Here is a 7,737-nt window from a genome sequence, read left to right as displayed (position 1 = left end):
ATCCAGACTTGGGATTTACTAGTAAATTTCAACGTCGTGCAGTAATATGGTGACTTCAAAGCTAGGGAGATGATGTCGAGAAATGACGTAACGAGTCAGCAAAAATATTGCATAGATGACGTATATTCAGCCTGTCATCCCAAAATATTCACAACCTATACAGACAAATGAAGACAAAACACTTTCCTTAATACGGTTTCTCTCTTTGAAGCCTCGGTTCGACGCTACGAACCGTCGAAAACGAGTTGTATCTTGAGATTCTTCTTTTCATCCTCCCTGGCCGTGAGGTCTAAGCCGCTGTGATTTGGGCTCCGACTGCAGGACGGCATGGGTTCGAGTCCGCCTGGGTTTAGTCTCTGGGTTCTCGGCCTGTGTATAGGACTGGTAGCAACCCACCATCGTGAGGAAATTGGGTAGGGCAGCTACGAACGGCTAGGGGTTCGACGTGCTGACCCTACGTCACCCCATTACTGGTTGAAGATCTCTAGGTAGGATTGTTGGAGGAAGATAGGTCAAGGCCCTTACGGGCTGTAGAGTCACGGGTTGTTATACTTCTTAAGTCCACTTTATGCACAGAAAGGCTGGACCTACAGTTTAAAGTAGGATCCGAACCCCTATGAGCCTCCACCAGATATTGAACCCGGATCCCCTTGATTCCAATGCGACGATGTAACCAGTAAGCCATCAGGGAGGCACAGGCTCTTATATTGAACATATGCAGCTGTGTATAAGATCTTCACATTTGCCACAATTGGATTAATTTTCTAATACATGTACAGTATTGGCCTATGAGTACCATAATTAAGCACATTTACCGTCAGTAAATTTTACAAATATTGTTTCAAGGTCTCGGACTCTAAGTGCCTCCACGATAGCTTAGTTGTAACGACGTCATGTTGTAATCAAGTGGTCGCAGGTTCGATACCCCGTGGAGGAACATTGCATTGCACAGTGTGTAGCAGAATGGTTACCGTCGCGCGCTACGACGCCAGGGGTCTCGGGTTTGAATTCCGACCTGAGCATGAATGTTCTTAGTAAGCGTTCCTTCATCAATTTCATCACGTCATCACTCATCCTCAACTTCGCGAATAGCTAAACGTGGCAGAGAACGACGTCAAATAAATCAAAACAATCAACCTCGAAGCAGTTATCCCTTTCTCGTTTCGATATATAAGGCGGTCTCGGTATTGAAACTGCGACGAAACATTACAAGATATAGGTGGATCCGTCGCGAATATTTAACGCTCTTAAACACTTCAGCCTGTAGATATGAAGTCTATGCAAGTTCCGTTTGCTCCGCGCAGGCGCTCCTTTTCAGAAACTCAGAGCGACACACTTCCGGCAGAAAGTTACGAAGCAGCCTGTCGGCGAAGAGTCTGTTGTCTGTGAAGTAATTTGAAAAGACTTCGTCCTGGGTGAAGGAAGATGCAAACACTGAGGCTTCATCTTCTTCTGTGCACGCTGAAGTGACTTAATTAGGGCAATAGAGGGATACAGTGGCGTGCCCTCCCCCGTGAGGGGAGGAGGAGGTGTTGGTAGGGTTGTCCTGATTTCAAGAAAACAAAACAGATTGATTGGTTTAGTTCATTTGATGAGACATTAACTAAACCAATCAATTTCAGCGTGTTGAACAATGCCGCTGCTTTTCATTCCACGTGCATTAGTTCCAATCCACCTGCCGTGTTATAAGCCACTCTGAAAACTTGACCTTGCCACTAGAAGTAGCCAACGATCGTAATGGTATTGCAAAAGTTATTGACAATTGGTGCGACAAACCAAACATTTGTAAATATGTATCTGTTTAAATAATGCACTCGTGAAATAAGCGATAGATTTCTTAACACATTGATTTTAATCAAACCATGTATATTGTTTGTTATTATTTCAAAATTTATATTTATCGTCCACTGTAATTTTCTGAAAAACTATCCCACAGACTAAACCACCGCGCTCTTCGGGTTAAGTAAAATACTCTGGAATTTTGTACATCTAATTAGTAATAAGGTTATTTAGTTGCTTTTCTACAATGTTAATCGCAACGTTAATAGGTGGCGAATTCATGAAATCGATGAAACTTCATCGAGTGTCCGATCACAGGATTCCTAATTACTACAGCACAATGGTAGTCGGCTGAAAAGATGTCCCATTTTTGTCTGATGTTACGTTAAGACAGAAACTGACGATAATGTCTCAGGATTGGCTCGTTTCCTGACAGGTAAAATCGATCTGATTCGTTAGGAGATCTAACAATGCGTCATTTGGTGTAGTTCCCATCTGTAAAGTTGACAGAACGTGGGACAAATTCTTGAAGGCTTGCTCCTAATGAGGAGCCATGCGACGGTGAATTTGCGATGGAGTTGACGGAGTGGGAATGCATTGCTGTTTCTTTAAAATCCAGATTCGAAGAACTTTTTTAGACCTTGACGTCAAGGCAGTGTAGCATTTTCAAAAATATTAAATTTTGTGTTTCTTTGCAGATACTTTCCTGTCTGAATTCCATTTTTGGAAATTTCTAAACACAGTTCCGAATAAATAATTAGATGACGACTTACTTTTAGTGTTATTTACTGTCTTGTTCACAAAAGAATATCATACCGTTAAGTTTTAACTTACCTCACAAATTTTCAAACGTAAGTTACCAGACTCAAAGAGAATAGCATGATTATGGCAACACTGCTGTTGGTATCGAGACCAAGCCGATCTTCCTGGTGAAGTGGATATTACAACACGGTTCGAAGCCAATGGACCCAGGTTCGAATCCCGGGATTGGCATCCATCACTCATCCTCATGTATGTTCTTTGAAAATTGCAATATACAGGGTGTACATAAAGTACGGTAACACTTTGAAAAATTTATTCTAAAGAAGACGCTAGATGGTGGCAAATGCAAGATGTCGCTTTCTGGAACTGAATAAGTTTATTGTGTGCTACCTTTTGATACAGAAAAGAGCGCAATGGGGCAAAATATCTGTGTTGCTCTATGAATACTAAAAATGAATCAGAAAACTATAATTTTGTCACCACGTATTCTTATGATGTTATGTAATGTACCAGCCTGTGTGTTCCGAATTACCTACCCCAACCTGATTCCTCTAGCGGTTGTAGAACCAATAACCTGATGCTGCTGTGTATCGAACGGGTCACCGACTTCTAATTTCTCCTCCTACAGCTTCCACGGGAGGAGAGGGATCTGCCTCATCAATAACAAGAGGAACGTAAAGCTTCGCGCTGCGAAAGATAAAAGAAAGTAACCAATCATATTGAATTTCGTGCAGACTTGGATAATGACACAGATCATCCGTCAGCCACCTTCCTCCTCCTGTCATCCACTGCACTTTCTCCTGAACTTCTTCGGAACAAAAAGCACAAGGGAAAATTCCGATAACAACTTTGTCCTCACTGTGTATCTCTGCCTCTGTATAGTCACCGGCAATAATTGATTGATTTGCTTTATTTTACTTCGCCTTTTGTGCCACTTTTGGCTAATTTGAGAAGATGAGGATGAGTGGATGAATGGACACTTACAAACGGTTGTGTCCTAATTGCGAACAGTGCCTAAATTGTCCTAATTGCGAACAGTGCCTAAATTGTCCTAATTGCGAACAGTGCCTAAATTGTCCTAATTGCGAACATATAAAAGTGAGGAAATACTTGCATCTCCTAATTGCGAACACATGTAACTGAAAAACCTGTTTTCAAAAACTAATAAGCGTAGTGACTCAGAGAGACAGCTGGTTTGATTAGCAACAATAGCCAACCTGATTCACTTATCATGATGGAATTTTTTTTCTATTTTTGACGAAAAAGTGGCTAGGAGCACTAGCAGGTATGAGGGGATTGATGGTATACATAAATTTTAAGTACAGTGTCATATGTTTTGAAATTTCAATTTGAAATTAATAATTATATTACTAAATGACGAATCTCTTTTCAGTTAAGAAGTGTGCAGTATGTAGTCGATATATAAAATAAACCTCACTTTTATTATTATATGCTCCAACAAGGCACTGACCAGTCTCAAAGTCCCTGAAAAAAATCGTTAAAAAGACACAGGAGGTAAAAGAGAAAGCTGTAGATCCAAAGGCAGAAATTGTGTTCGCAATTCAGATACTGCCCTTCGAGGTTAATCCTGTGTAGGCAGCAAGTGTTCGCAATTAGGACTGTTCGCAACTAGGACGACACCCTTACAAACATCAATGCCCAGGCTAGGATTCGAACCCGGGAACACTGGCGTCTTAGCGCGATGTGCTAACCACTCCGCCACGGGAGCCAGACACAGGGAATACAAATGGGACGCCTATGTCTTGAAATACTCACTTCCCTGCAAGGTGACATCTACCAGCGCTGTAGAGTTAGGCATGCTACGTCCCTGGTGGTACGTACTTAAATGTTATTTACCACGGCTACAGAAATATCTTAATCTCAGGGGATAGGTTCTTTATTCGAGAATTCCAAATAAGAAAGCGTTTTATAGCCAAGAGGATATAGTTAAATGCGGATCTATATTCTGAAAACTGTGCACAATACAGAGAAAATATATAACGAAGCTTGTATATACATTGAAATATATATGCTGATTCCAAATTTACGTCGGTTATATACTTCTTATAAATATATGTATAATTGAAAGGAAATCTTCTTCTTCTTTTCTGCCTTCTATTTTGGTAAAAGGCTTCTTCTTCTTTTCTATCTTTGATTAGGGAAAAGGCTTCCTCTTCTTTTCTTCCTTCTATTTTTGGAAAAGGCTTATTCTTCTTTTATTTCTTCTAATTTATTGTATTTCCTTTTAAAGCGTAATCTTATTTATTACATATATGCCCTCGTTTTCCCCGCTTCTTTGGCATTATACAAACGACACAAGCTATACTTATAGAAAGAGTAGAGTCGACTAAACTGACAGTAGCGCCACCTCCTACGTAACGACCAAAAGGGGAATAGCCCAGGATCGCTAACAGCAAGCGCTGCCTATGGCCTAGTGCGTCTAATAAGAAGCGCAACCGTAAGTGCTTTGGGGCGTCTAATTTGACACAGGGGGACGGTCAAACACAAAAGCTGACGATGTTCTCCTCGTCAGAGGTATTAAATCAAATTTTGATCACTAGGATCAAAAACGAGATACTTTTTTGAATTCATTTGCTCACTTATTAACTTTCATAGTTGTTTCATATATGAGCATATTCTTATTTATCTTAATTGGCTATTTACAACATTTTATTCACTCCTTCTATAATTTTTATACTCTTCCTTTATGAATTTTGCATTTACTATAATATATATAATCACTCTTCTCTGCTCCTAGTTTGTACAATGAACTCTGCTCTTCTTTATATGGCATGCTGCCATCTATCGTCGCTCTTGGGAAACATTTCTTCCTTGCATTTTTCATTGTCTCGTCGGAACTGGCACGTGACAGGCAACACACATATCACCTTGCAGGGAAGCGAGTATTTCCGGTGACTGTACGTTGTACCATACTTCCATTGATTTTGGCTACTTGCAACGACGAGATTCAATGATGATCAAGTGCTAAGGTAGGTTTTTTTTTACTTACATATAGTGAAAAGTTGTGGCCCACGACAACAAACTATGGACAGGGTTCCCAAACTTTTTCGTCTCACGGTGAGGAGGGACAATTTCGCACCAGGCATGCATTTATTTAAATATCGTCGGAATTGGCACTGCTACTAAAGAAAATCCACGCATAATTTGAGAGTATGAATTTCTCCCCATGTTGCAAGTGGAAGCGGTTTTTAAAGTTGATTATTAAGCTAGATACCATGTTTGAAAAATGTGATGAATACGTACTTACAGAATCCAATGTATTCCTTATGGAGAGACAACTTCAAATTGAAGTTACGGCTAAACAAATGGGAGTTTCGACTATTTCTAGCGCAAATATCATCAATGGATCCTTTACCCGATATATTTTTTCATCGGAAGTTTGAAATCTCCAAGAAAACGAGTAAAATAATTCTCCTATAAGCGTAATGTATTTCTCCTTGCCTCCTACAGCCATCCTGGCAATGTTGCCAAACCTGGTGTGCATAAAAGAGCTACATTTCACCAAGAGCTAAAGATGACTTTCAAGGATCTAGATTAACGAAGGCTGCTTGAAGAGTCTCCTAGGGTAATTTAGGTGTCAGAGGGGTGGGGGCGCTGCTATTACCGTTATCTTTAAAGTGACGGAAATGTATTCTTAGTTTTCACCGCCTAGATTTGGCTCCATTACCAATCTCAATAATTTTATGATGTTCATATGAAATCGAAAATAAAGGATTCCCGGATAATAATATTGACATCTTCGCCTTAAGCCACAGCTCTATATATAAAAATACCTGGGGAGGAAAGAGGGGTATGGGTGACGCAGCCTATATATGAATATCACGTCACGTGCAAAATGTACACTCATGGCAAAGGTTGGTCCTTATGGGCCGGAGCCAGTGGTGGAATCATGGTGGGGTAGAGGGCGGGTGCCACAGCTCACAGTAACGAGTGCACGAAAGAGCCAGATCTGGCTCCAAAAGAGTGAAGTTGGCAACAGTGATCGACAGCTGTCCCAGCGAGAAATACCTAGGAGAAATTGTCCCTCCTCGCCTTAAAGAACAAATTTGGAACAATCTTATCATTTCAGTGAAAATATTGGAACATTTCGCGGCTGCTCTCTAAGCTAGCGACGGAGCACACTTTGGGAACCACTGAACTATGGCGATACTTGAAAGATCGTCTCTAGATTACGGGGAGCTCGTTAAAAATGTTCCATCTAAGAAGTCAAGAAAGTTGAATTTTCGTAGACAGAGTAGCAGACTAGGCCAGTAAAGGCAGTTGAAATTTAAAACGGAACATGTAACTCAGAGACGTCTCGTGAACGCATGCGGTGCACACTGCGCATGCGTCCATTGTGGTGAAAAGGACAGCTTGCTCTGCGACGACATTAATGAGCATTTCCACATTGAAATTTATTTATACAGGAGAAGTATTTATTTTACATGAGAGCGCTGAACTAAGCTTATATTACATTTCTTGGATCTGTAATGAAAGAAAGTAATAATTATTTTCTCACAATTGACGCATGCGTCACTTCAGATCCAAGAAATGTAATATAAGCTTAGTTCAGCGCTCTCGTGTAAAATAAATACTTCTCCTATGTGAAGAAATTAGAATGTAGAAATGCTCATTAATGTCGTCGCAGAGCAAGCTGTCCTTTTCCCCACAATTGACGCATGCGTTCACGAGACGCCTCTGATGTAACTGTTTATTATTTATGAAATCGACTTTCAGAATGAGCAAGAGTATATCCAGAATTTTCACTATGACGAGTGTGTATACGATATTACAGGAGTAAAATTATAAAATTTGTACCAAAATATAAGCGTGCTATACTCGAGCGTAAACAATCATACCATTTTAATGTGACAATAATCGTAGACACATATATGTACACCCATCGGCGAAAGAAACAGTAGGCGAATTGTCCACCACCATTTTCATTCGGTCTGAATTACACTATATGATGACAATGAATTGAAATAATGACTTCAATAAGCAAAGAACAATGCCTGCTTCGAACCAACATAGTTTCATTCCTTAAAACAACACAGTATGTAGAATAAGAAAGTGATGAAAATAGCGCTGGACAATTTGCCTAGAATTATCTTTGCCGTTTACTGTACAATAGTGGTAGTTTCAGCCCACAATCAATTACAGTATTTAATTCTCTTTTATCACTACATTTCAACA

Source organism: Lepisma saccharinum, chromosome 20 (genome assembly GCF_977018435.1).
Source record: "Lepisma saccharinum chromosome 20, izLepSacc3.1, whole genome shotgun sequence".
NCBI lineage: Eukaryota > Metazoa > Arthropoda > Insecta > Zygentoma > Lepismatidae > Lepisma > Lepisma saccharinum.
Note: the sequence above shows the minus strand (reverse complement) of the source record.